Source organism: Rhagoletis zephyria, unplaced genomic scaffold (genome assembly GCF_001687245.7).
Source record: "Rhagoletis zephyria isolate East Lansing unplaced genomic scaffold, Rhagoletis_zephyria_1.1 Rzeph_scaffold_00381, whole genome shotgun sequence".
Taxonomy (NCBI): Eukaryota; Metazoa; Arthropoda; class Insecta; order Diptera; family Tephritidae; genus Rhagoletis; species Rhagoletis zephyria.
Window position 1 is genome coordinate 190,613 of NW_016157465.1, and position 12,769 is coordinate 203,381.

General features: G+C 32.9%; 1 protein-coding gene across 7 annotated transcripts in view; it reads left to right on the plus strand.

Annotated features, from left to right (window-relative positions):
- LOC108359382 (serine-rich adhesin for platelets) overlaps positions 1-12,769 on the plus strand; it is a 36,537-nt gene that overhangs the window by 8,244 nt on the left and 15,524 nt on the right. The window lies entirely within an intron of this gene.

Consider the following 12,769-nt stretch of genomic DNA (forward strand, 5'->3'; position numbering starts at 1 on the left):
CCGTTTTAAAATTACTTTTCGCAATTTAACCTGAAAAGAAAGACAACACTAAAATTACAGAAATCGATTATTTCTCTCCAATCCAGGCCGTAGAGTTCAAGAACCTAAGAAGCTGATAATAATAAAATAATTTGGCGCTTTCACAATATGTTAGTGATAGGCCGAGTTTCTTCTCCGGCCGCTGTGGTGTACTGGTCAACAGTGCGCGCTAAAATTCCGCAAGTTTTTTGTTTTAATAAGGGTGCCTCTCGGCAGGCAATGGCAAATCTCCCATTGTATTTCTGTCATGAAAAATAGTTTCTCTTAAAAATACAATCGCTGTTCGGAGGCGGCAGAGAGCCAAGTGCCTTGATCGCTACCTAGCTATACGGGAAAATAGCAATGCTAGCCTCTGCTAGCTTCGAGGCTAAAATTCGATGACAAAGACCTCTGCCTCAAAAACACTGGCTGAATTCGGCAAACACTTCGATTTGGAGGTCAGTCGAAAAAATTCCAAAAAGCCCAATGTTAACCCACTTTTCCAAGAACTTAATATTAAGGATATTCAGATAATTCGATATGCGGTAAATTTCACAATTTTTTTTTTTGTACATTAGGGTGGTGCGGAAAAAATTTTAATAGCGAGGGATCGTTGTTGCTTTTGGATGTCAATTTCTAAAATATTCTAAAATCGGCTAATATTTTCTGTCTCCCCTTTTTATTTTTTTATATAAATTTACAAAAATTTTTGGTATACAGTTTTAAGGCCACTAGAATTTAGCATAATATAGTGCAAGTTTAAAGTAGCTAGCAAATACTGCTGATTTTTGGAAATTTTTTTTTTTTGTTACGCATTTCATTCCATACCAATATGTTCGACAATGTTTTTGTATGGAGAAAATAAGCAACACCTTTAACAAAAAATTTTTTTAAATCAAGGGTAAAGAAATCTTATCTAAATCAGACTTGCACTTTAACATACTAAAATTTAATGGCCCACAAAACTGCATACTTAGAAGTTTTCTAAAAATGAAAAAAATTTGTAGGATTTAAAAAATTTTAATCAAAAAGGGGAGTAAGAAAATATAAACCGATTTCTAAAAGCAAAATTTTTTCCGCTCCACCCTAATGAGCATATGTATTTGCATATACTTATGTATGTATATCTATTTCTATAAGATATAAATGTACATAACTAAATGCATACGAACATTCATGAACATGTCAACATATTAATACACAATATACAAATAATTGAGCAATCAACCTGTGGCCAACAATAGTCAATGGCGTCAACAATTGACCGATTTTTTTTCTATTTGCTTTTTACTCAGTTTATTTATTCATATTTTTTTTTTGTTGACGTTCGGCTATCACAAATTGCAAAATAGCAAAAAATATAAATACAAATTGACACACACATGCCAACGATTACAATTGGAAATCCAACGACAAATTTGATATGGACTGAATTAGTTTTGTTGACCGTTTGGTGACATTTTGAACGAGGCTTATTTAGCCTCAACTAAACAGTATGGGCAAAACAATGAAGAAGACGAAACTTATACATACATATATATATATATACATTTTCTGGCTCAATGGCGCAGCACAATGTAGGCTTATTGCTATTAGGTGCGTTCGTTTAAAATCTCCAACAGAAACCAACCAACTGCCAAATTCCGGCGAAATGTCATCTGTTCGCTCACAAGAGAGAAATATCCAAAATAGTACGCGAACAGAAAATTTGCAGAAACTTGCAAGTTAGACGAACAGCTGATATAATTTTTGTTTACATTCAAAAGTGTAAAATTTAAAACGTACGAAAANAATTGCTGTTGGCAAAAATTTTTCCAGCAGAAACCAGCAGCTTCCCCTCAAAATGAAATGTCACTTTGCTCTCTCAATTTCCCCTACTTTGCAAGTTTTTTGCGTACGCGAACGCAAAAACTTGTAAGTTTTGGTTAAACATGAACAATTAACAGCTACGCGAACGAACCTATTAGGTGGCCACAAATATGTATGCATGTAGTACTATCAACTCTATCAACTCTTGCATTGCAGTATGCCTGAATTCGTAAGGCCTGAATCGAAATGTGCAACAAAGTTTCTATGCGACTGACATGCAGCGGTATGTGCAAAGAAATGTATGTATATATATTTATGATGGTTGAGGAGACCATTTTTTCATCATCAATTATTTGTAAACAACGTTGAGGGCTGTAACCTTTCGCTATTGTACATATATTGTTGAAATGTTTTCATTGATTGCCTTCGGAATTGCTTTTTAGCTCCACAACGTTGCTTCGTTATGCATTTGCGAATGAAATATTCATAATCAGCCTTATCATAAGTTTCATTTTCCCCGAACCGGTTCACTTTTCACTCTTGGTTTCCATGGTTTTACTATGGGCGGATGACGAATTTTCGGGTGAATTTTTTTTCAGGCGAAACTCAGGATAAGGCAGAATAATAATATTTTGGCGTTTACACTTTTTCTGTATGTGTTTGGCCGAGCTTCACCTCCAATTTGTGTTGTGCATCTTGATGTTGTTACATAAACTGGAGGGGACTATAGTTTTACGATGCCTCCTAACAGCAAAAGGATTTTCAAGGCAGAAATACACTCGCCAGCTTTGCCATTGCATGCCGAGGGGCGACCGCTGTTAGAAAAAAACTTTTTCTAATTTAGATGTTTTTTCGGGCCAAGGATGGAACCCATACCCTACGTCTTGGAATAAAGCTTCCGGCAATGTGTTTAGAGTATAAAAAATATTTACAGAAATATATATTGGATACTTTTAGGTGCAATTCTAAATTTTCATTTGATAATATCATTTATTTTGTCGCCTTCGAAGTAGGCTCCCTTAGATATAACACTGCCTTCAATTCCTTTCAAGAAGTTGGTTTTATGATCATAATCGACTCAAAAAGAGTACCTCGTAACGGAAATTTAAGTTTGTCATAAAGAAAGAAGTCACACGAATTCATTTGAGAAAAATATGGTGAATGGTTTATAATATTTTCTGAGTTTAGTTTTCAATTCCATTACAATATTAATTCGATGAGAAGGTACATTATCGTGAAGCAAAATCCTACGGCTGCCTTTACAAGTTGATTTTCTCACATAAATACATTCGACTCTTTTTTGTAAAATTCTTTATTTTCCGTCCACCCATTTGAAACAAGTTCATGATTCGCGAATGTTAATGAAACCGATCAGCACTATCTTATCTTTCGGGTAGTTTTGGCACAGCCGGTTTCGGTTTAACGTTTGTTCTCCATTCCGATCCTACTAGTTGGCTTGCATAAAAAATTCGTATACCTAATAGCTCAATCAGCCCCCGATGTAAAACCGTAGTCCATGTCAGCTGACACGACCTAACTTAAAGCATAAACAGACGGCAGCGTTGATCCGGATCAACTCGGGAATTAACTGCAGTTGATCCGGATTAAATCCGAGTTAGTCCGTATCAACGCTGCCCCATCCCATGACGGTGACGTTGGTGTTGCTTCTCTCTCTCTCTCTCTCTTTCTCTATTAACAGCAATTTAATATGTTGATACGGACGGCAGGTACAGAAAGGCGCTCAGTCGGTGGCTGTATTTTATGTTCCAGTATAGATACCTTTTCTGCTAAAAAAAGTATAATTGTTTTACTTTTTGTGAGATTAGTTTTGAAAAATGAAAGAAATCAATTTACTAATTATGTACGTAAATCCCCTTTTATTATGGTTTTCTTATCCAAAAAAAAAACACTAAGCAAAGGTGAGGTATAACTATTAATAACCACTTGTGTATGAATATGTATGTATATTTAAAGGTTTTTTATATTTCTTCGATTTCATAACACAAAAACGTCATCTAACAATCTAACATATAAACATACATATTTACATACTTGTACAAGCAAAGCTAATCATCCTAAATCTAGCCAATTTAGTTTTCAGTCTCATCAGCGTTGATACCATTTCGATCCGCAAAAGAAACATAAAATTCAATAATAAGCAAAGATAATAAAATGAAAAAAAAAACTATAAAACACATAATCAGCGATGTGTCAGCAATAATTTATTAGCGTGCGATTTGCATTTTTTGCAAACTTCCCAAAATGCCTCGCCGTTTTTTAAATAAAATTTACTGTTTTTTTTTGCAACTTGGCGTCGTTTATTACTTTTTTTTTATACACACGTTTTTGGCTGCGTTGCATTTTTTATAACTAAGACGTGTTTTTTCGTATACCCGTTGCCGATTTTGCACACTCTTCACATTTGCTTTCGTTACAGTTTAAATTTAGCATTTTTTGTGCATTGCATATTAAATTAAAAAAAAAAAAAAATTGCTGATTTCCGGCTTTAATTTTCCTTACAGTTTAATATAAAAACAACTAAAAATAGTTTATTCGCATACCTTAACTCTTCACGTTTTTACACAAGTAGTTTGTTTTACGGTTTCTTTTACTTCGGTGATTTATTTTTTATTTTTTCTTCTTTTAGTTGACTCTTCACTGAAAGTAAATTTTATTAGCAAGCGTAAATTAAAATTTTTAATCTTATGTAATATTTCTACTTTAACCGTTGAAGCGAATGAAGTTGACAGACATAAAATCTGCTTAAATTCAAGTACAATTTTTAAAAGCTCCACTTCATCTAGCTTTTTATAATTTCATTTTGTCAAAGAGTTTAAAATATTAAGGTGGTCCACATATAAATAGGAAAATGAACTTTTTGTATCGAGGAAAAATATTTCCTTTTAGAAATCTTCCAATAGTAGGATTGTGATGCAAATTTAATACTAAAATTTTACTAGCAATTTTTTTTTTCAAAACGTGCCTAATGTGGTAATCAACATATAAAATAAGCAATTTTTGTATATGTATAAGAGATCATATTATCGGTTATGAAAAAATTGTTAGTAAAATTTTAAAGTAAAATATGCATCATAACTTTATTTACTTGAAGATTTCTAAAGCGTAGTATTTTTATTTGATTAAATAATATTTAGTTTTATAGTTTATAGGGAAAAAATTTGGACCACCCAAATGTACATGCATAGGTACGTACCTGTAATGTGCAAATTTAAATACTTTGTATTTAAAGTACCTATTTGGAGACTAAATATCCATATCAAATCGGAATTTTTCAGAATTCTCCGAGTTCTGTTTTTTGGCATCACCTGGAATTTTTTGGGACTACTTCAGGACTATCATAGAAACTGAGGAAATATTTGGTTATAATAAATATTCGACATCGTCAGAGAAGGATTTTCTCAGGTTAAATCTATATTTTCGGAATTTTCCGGGACGCTTCGCGTTATATTTTTCGAAATCATACGGTATTGCTACGAGACTATTTCGGTATTAGAAACTTTTGGAATTTTTTCGGGACTTTCTTTTGTTTTTTTCAGGATTTTGTTAGATTCTTCGTGTTATATTTTTCGGGATTATCCCGCATTTTTGGGATTTCTGTATTATTTTAGGAATTTAGGAGAATGTTTTCGAACTTTACTTTTCTTTCTCGATTTTTCGGCATTCAGGTACTTTTACACGATTTTTCGAGGCTTTACGGAATTATTTCGTGATTATTGTAGAACTTTTGATCATGCATTAGGACGTGACTATAATTTTTTCAGAATTTTTTAGTAATCTTTTCGAGACTATGCGGAATTTTTACATGACTTTTTGGAAATGTTTCGGGACTATTTTAGGAACTTTGGAAATTTTTTCGGATTTTTTTTTTTACTTTTCCAGAGGTTTTCGGAAGTCTTCGTGCGATTTTTTGTAGGTGTAGGTCGTGCTTTCGAGAATCGGCATTTTTAGGACTTGTTGGTATAATTTATAGTTAATATTTATTTACTAAAGCAAAAAGTACAAAATTATTGTCGAATAACATACATAAGTATGTATGTATGTACTGAAAGTATGGACACAATAATGGAGTCATCACCCATGTTCGCAAAGAAAAAAACTTTCAAATAATCATTTTTCATAACAAATTCAAGTTTTTGCAATGAAGTAGTCAGATGAATATAATTAAGTTTCAAGTATGCGAAACCATTTGCTACAAGTACAATAATGGTTTTTTGCTAACAAATCTACACAATTTTAGTTCTCTAGAAAGATCCGAAAAAAAAACACTAAATTACTGGACAATGACAAAGTAGAAAGACATTAAAATGTCAGTCAAATTATGATTACCAGGTACAGCTATGCATATTCACATGTACATACACACACATATGTCTTTGTTTGCCTCACTACTTAACACTGACATGCTGTGCTTGCTCTCGGTTGGACCCTGCAACACCCTAATTATGAACTGAAGTGACACTAGCATAACTTATTGTTACCCTTTCGCTACCCATTCGCCCGCTGGGTGACTGCGCAATTACTGTCGAATCGCAATGAAAACGAAATCAAAATCAAGCAAAAAAAAAATGCAAGTGAAATAGCTAAAATGAATAGCTGAAAGATATGACTGACTGACTTCAAGTACACTATGTCTTTTCACTTGCTCGCCTTTGTGCCCCACTGACCAGAGCAAGCGTGTGTGTGTGAAGGCGCGCGTGACCAGGTGCGGGTGACATTGTTTGCTTTCATTATTTATATATTTGTATATATTTACTTTTATGTAATTATTTTTTCTAATTTTTTTTGTATATGGTCTAAGGGGAATTGTATTCCTACAATCGGAGATGTACAGTGAACTTCAGAGGCATTATGCGCCGTAACCATTATGACGTTTACTTGACATCTCAATTCAATGTAATGAAATTGAAATTAATAAACTTTACGAGATTTCTTCCCCATATCATGCTATTCGACACTGGATGCTGGTCAGCACGATTTAACAGCTGCTTTTCCCCCAAGTAATGTGGGAACGCCCGCAAAACGTGATTGAGATTTTGAAATGTCGTGCATTGTTATACTATGTATGTATGTATTGCAGCTGTGAACATTTACATAAACGTTTTTAAAATCACTGAATATATGCACATTATATGCATGCATACATACATCCATATATTCACATTTCATTGCGTAAAGCAATACTGGCCTTCAATTAATCATTGGCTCAATACCAACTATTGTCCTCTCTGAGGAGAGAACACTATGACCTGAAGATGTTTTATGTCACCTACAAGTATTTATAAGGTGCCTATTAATACAGTATATGCGATAAATTTTAGTTTTGAACCTAAATCTCTGAATTTCTATTCAGTTGTAAGATGAGCCACAAGTATATTTTGCTATTGGGCATCAGTGTAGGACATAGTTCTAAGAAACCTACAAACAACAAATTTCACACATTGATAAAGTAAAAAGATATGTACAGCACTGAAACCAATTCGCTGGCATAATCAGTCGATGTCTTTGATATTTTAACTTTCGCCTCTATTTTTCTTCGTTTCGCATCGGTACTTTAAGCATCTTAATATTAAGTTGTTAATTTAATTGTCATACTAATTGCTTTTTACGTATTAAATATATTTGTACATACAAACATACTTGTACATACACGTCTTCATTGTGTATAGTTATGTAGGCAGATATGTAATTAAACAGAAGCCAATGAAGTTATACTCTGTTAAGCATTCAGCTTACAACTGGATGTTTGCCAAGCAGTACACCCTACTTCATTTTATCTGCTGTTAATTGTATGCCTATCTACAATATGAACATTTTCCCCAAAGTGTTGGCTGTCAACACAAATATTAGCGGCAATTAAATTAGCTTAGAAATATATGGTATTTAGATGCGGTATTCAGCAAGAAGAAAAAGTGGGGTAATTAGAGCTAAGCGTAAAAAAAGAGATTAAGAATGTTCAATTTCTTAATTACATACGTAGACAGATATATATATATATATATATATATATGTATTTACCTTCCATTATGCTGGACTTACCAACCCGATAAGAATTTAAAAAACATCTTGTTAAAATCTGCCTTAAGCCCCATGGTACTAAAGTTACTCCGGACATTAAGGTATGCGAGGTGCTTTTAGACCTGTCTTCTCTGCACATTGTAATCAAGAAAAAAGCTCTACTATTTCCAGCAAGACTCGTCGTAGAAAGAAGTGAGAAGAATAAGAAGCAAATACGCCCAAGTTATGGGACAAGAGGACGCATTACGCATTATCCTTGTGGACCTGGTCCTTTCGACCAACATACACGCTTTCACTCTGACATTATGAGCGCGCTTCTCGTCCACATGAGATCAACTCAAAGCTGACTGTATTCTGTTTAAATAGTCATTGCATATAACGGCTCCTCTAAATAGGTACTAATCGAAATGGATCCGCTACATTTTGTGCGAAAGAGGATATCACAGCACCGAAGCCGGTGTATCTTCAAACCAAATTTGACAAGGAATGGCAGAAAATTATTCTAAAATACATAATACTCCCTCCCTTTTGGAAGCATTACCGACTAAAAGAAAAGACGACCGATTTCTTAGACTTAACTTAAGGTTCGTTTCGTGTTTAAAGGTATTGTTTTTCTTTCTAATCTCCACCGGTCTTTAAAAAGTCCTCATTTTGGATTTGAATTCAGAACGCGCACCGGGTTTTGTTTAGTTCTGCACGAGAATATAATGTAATGTCAAGAACGTTCTCGCAACAGAACCAACGCGAAGAAAACTACTGAGAGTAGTTTGAACGGGAACAAAATGCGAACAAAACCCTCGGGAACGTTCTCAAAAAGAACAAAATGAGAACTTAATCCTCAAGAACATTCTTAAGAAGAACAGAATGAGAACGAAAGTTTCGGTGATGTTTCCAATGAGAATGAAATAAGAACGAAAGTATCAAGTGAACGAAAGTTTTGAGAACTTAACGTTTAGAATGAGATGGGGGATGAAAAATCGTTTCAGTGAGAAACATGATTGTAAATTCTAAGCCAGAGGAAATCTGGATCGTTTCAACTTCCAGATCGTTTATCATTAGGGTGCACTGTTTATTTATGGAACAATTTTTAATTTTCGCTTCCATTCTTCACGAATAGTTCAGAGAAGATTTATTCCCGTTTCGAAAGAATGGCAGGCCTCCGATTGCATTACTGCCTTGGTGAAACTGAAGGTCCCACCACTTTGTGTAGAGAAGCGCGGCCGAACACTTAGCAAAAGTGTAAGAGATTGTCTGGTCTTGACCAAACAAAGACTTATGAATTTCGGTTGGTCCATTTATTAGGTAGCTGGAGGTATCTTAGAATGCGCGGGCTAAAACTGGTTTTGGGATCTAAAAATTAAGGGCAATGTGGTGTTTGAAGCATATTATCTACTTCCAAATCTTTTGATATATACTTATGGGGGTGTGTTGAAGTGATGACCCTTGGCCGGGGTTTCCCCTAACGATTTGGTAATGTAGAGCCGACCATCGTGACATCGTTAAAGTCAATGTCATCTGTCATCATCAGCTGTAATTTTCAGGTGTTATTATCAGCTATCATGTTATCAGTCAGAGTGAGCCTCTCCGATTTCATATTTTCAACTCTAAAAGTTGTGCTTGGCTTAAGAATTATTTGTTTTGTTTTATTTTGCTCATTTGAAATTTCGGGTGCTTTTCGTGCCTTTTTTGTAACTCTTCCTTCATTAGCTGTTTGCTATTTGCTTTTGCCCGCCTTTCCTTTACTTCCTTTCACGTTTGTTTTATACGACTTAGCGCTCTAAGCTAGTAAGCAACTAGTTTAACGATTTAGCCATGCTTTTATTTTCATTTCCTCATTGTTGTTATTGGTATGTATTCTATTGTTTAGACGCTTTTTAAAGCTGCACCAAAACAAAAAACATAATTTTAAATATACATACCAGCTACCAAAGTCAGGCGCGTCAACACCATTAACACGCCGAGGAAAGTAATCCAAGAGCTTAGGAGTGTTTGTACATATATAAATGTATGGAATGCCATGTAGTAAATACCGAGCTTGAAAACATTACTGGTATCCATAGCTATCAACAGTGTGAGGTGTCAGTAGTCGTCAACGCCATCAGCAATGAAGTTGATGGCAATGACGATGGTGTGGCGTAGCATGGCGGCAAGTCGACAGTACAATAACATTTCTAGCGTTGTTCGTAGTGTGTGTGTGTGTGATTGTGAATGGAGTGCACAGCTGACTTACTTACTTACTGATTTGCTTGAAAATTAAAAAAAAATTAATAACAACAATTGTGCGCTTCTTCAGTAACTAACTCAAACCATAGCTCACTTCGCTAATATCACCGAGAAATTATAACTTGTGTGCATATACATATGGTTGTACATTAGGGTGCATCACTCTCCATCCAAAAAAAAATAGTACTGTTCTTCCAACGGAATTATATATTCTATTATTATCTATAGTTTAAAACTTTCGTCAAAATATTTCGAAAAAATATTAAGATTAGCGTGATCTAATTCCATTTGAAAACATCCTCAAAGATTGAGTTTTTTATAAATAAAGTTAGTTTTTAAATTTTTTTATTCTAAGAAATCATTTCGGATGATAGAAGAGTTTAAGCTTAAAAGTTCTGCATAAAAATGTTTAACAATTTTATCAACGGAATCAAAATAATTTTTGGAGGTATTACACTTGCGACCGTAAATTTTACACATAAAAAATGAATATATTAGCGAAACTATGCGTAAATTATAGCAAAACTGCGTACTTATTTTTCTTTCTAAAGTCAGGATTTTTTAACAGTAATTTGAAATTTTAAAAATATGATTATTTCAAAAAATTATTTCGAAAATTCGGTGCAATGCAAAATAACATTAAGGGTATCATATAAAAGAAAAAATTCTGTAGAATTATAACAGAGTAAATTTTTTGGTGCGTAAGGTCGAATGGATATGGAAACTGTCCTTTTGTGCTTAAATACCCTTGACAATTTACAATATTAATTTTTTTAATTAATGTTTGAGGACTAATATACGAATGACCTCATCATCAAATTTCGTTCTGCAAAATTTTTTAACGTAAAAAGATAAAATTTATTAAAAGTCATTTTCAATTCCTATTCGTCCTTGCAAACCAAAAAACTTTATTGTTTTTAAATTCTACAGAATTTTCTCTCATATTTGGTACCCATATTATTATTCTACATTGCACTGATTTTTTTTAAATAATCTTTTGAATTAATCATATGTTTAAATTTCAAAGTCATTTGAAAAAAATTCCTGAAATCAGAGCGAAAAATTAAAAAAGCAGTTTTACTATATTTTGTCCATAGTTTCGTGAGTATATCGATTCTTTCGAGTGTTTTGAATTTTTCTGTTTTTGTCTCACGGTGTTTTCAAAAGGGTCCAGCTTTGGTAAAACATTATATTTTTCCAAAATATTTTGGCGGAAGTCTTAAAATATCTATAATGCAGTATGTAACTCCGGCAGAAAACCCCAACTTTTTTTTTGTAAGGTACCCTAATGTACACACGTACATACGTATTCCTAATATTCATGTGTTGACTTTTCTACACGGCTGCCATTAAGCGAAAGTGGTACCAGCCGCGTTGATGGGCATATGGAAAATTATTAAAAACGAAGCTTTAAGAAATACTGATACCCGCAATCTTTGTAGGTAAAACAGCTGCAACAATACGCAGCCATAAAAATAGGTACAGGTCAAATAGAAACAACAACAAACCACCACAAACTTAAATAATACCGTACTTTATTAGTTTGGTTTTGATACGAACAACAAAAAAAAATAAAACTGTTTTTTCATATAAATATTTAAATTTAACATCTTAATTATTAAAATTGCTCAGCATTTGCCATTATGAAGTGAAATGTATGTATGTATGTAAAAAGTAATATTTTGTATTGAAAGAAAAAAGTAGATTTGCCCTTACTCAACGCCGAGCATCGCTAAGAATTCTCATTGCTAAGTATCCGCTACTACTGTGTTTTATGATATCTGAATAACAACAAAACACTCGATCGGACGGTGAGCCGATTGTTGGCATCGTTTCAGCTGGGCAATAATATCGTCGAATTTTTTTCTTTTTGCTCCAAACGCTGCAGACAAAGAATACAAGAATCTATGTCAACCCAACGGTTTCTTTTTGTTCGTCAGATTTTTAAGTGACTTTTTCATTGTAAAACTACTTACATATGTACATAAATATGTGTTGTCTAATGACATTTTAAAATTTCTGCAGTGACCATTGATTAGCAAAAACGTAGAGGAACTGAATATGTAAGCTACATTTTTATGTTTATGTTATTCAAGAAATTCGTAGAAAGTGCTGTTGTTAACAATATTTAGCTCAACTTTTTTAGGAACATAATTTTAACTCAAAGCTAACAGGGCAATTCTGGCAACTGACTTTCAACTTCGCACAGACAAAAAAGAGAAAAAAATTAATAAATAAAAAAAGTATAAAATAAGTTTCTAAAAATTAAATTACATTACAGAAAAAAAGTTCTTAAAAAAATATAAAATCTGAAAATTAAAAAAAAAAATTTAATAAAAATAAGTTCCCAAAACTTCAGTGCAAAAAAATTGTTTTGAAAAAATCTAATCTAGAAACTAAAAAATAATTCAAAGAAATTTAAAAAAATAAAAAAATTTAATTTGAAAAAAAAATAAATAACATAACTTCCCAAAAATTAAATGAAATACAGAAAAAATACTATTTTAAGCAATAAAATCTAAATAATTAATTAAACAAGGAAATTATTAAATAAAAAATGAAGACAAAGTAAATAAAAGAAATTCAAAAAATATGTTTTTCTTTTCACAAGTAATTTTTAAGCAAAACCCGACTTTAATACCCATATACAAATTTAGGAGTACCCTTAATTTCTTCATTACAC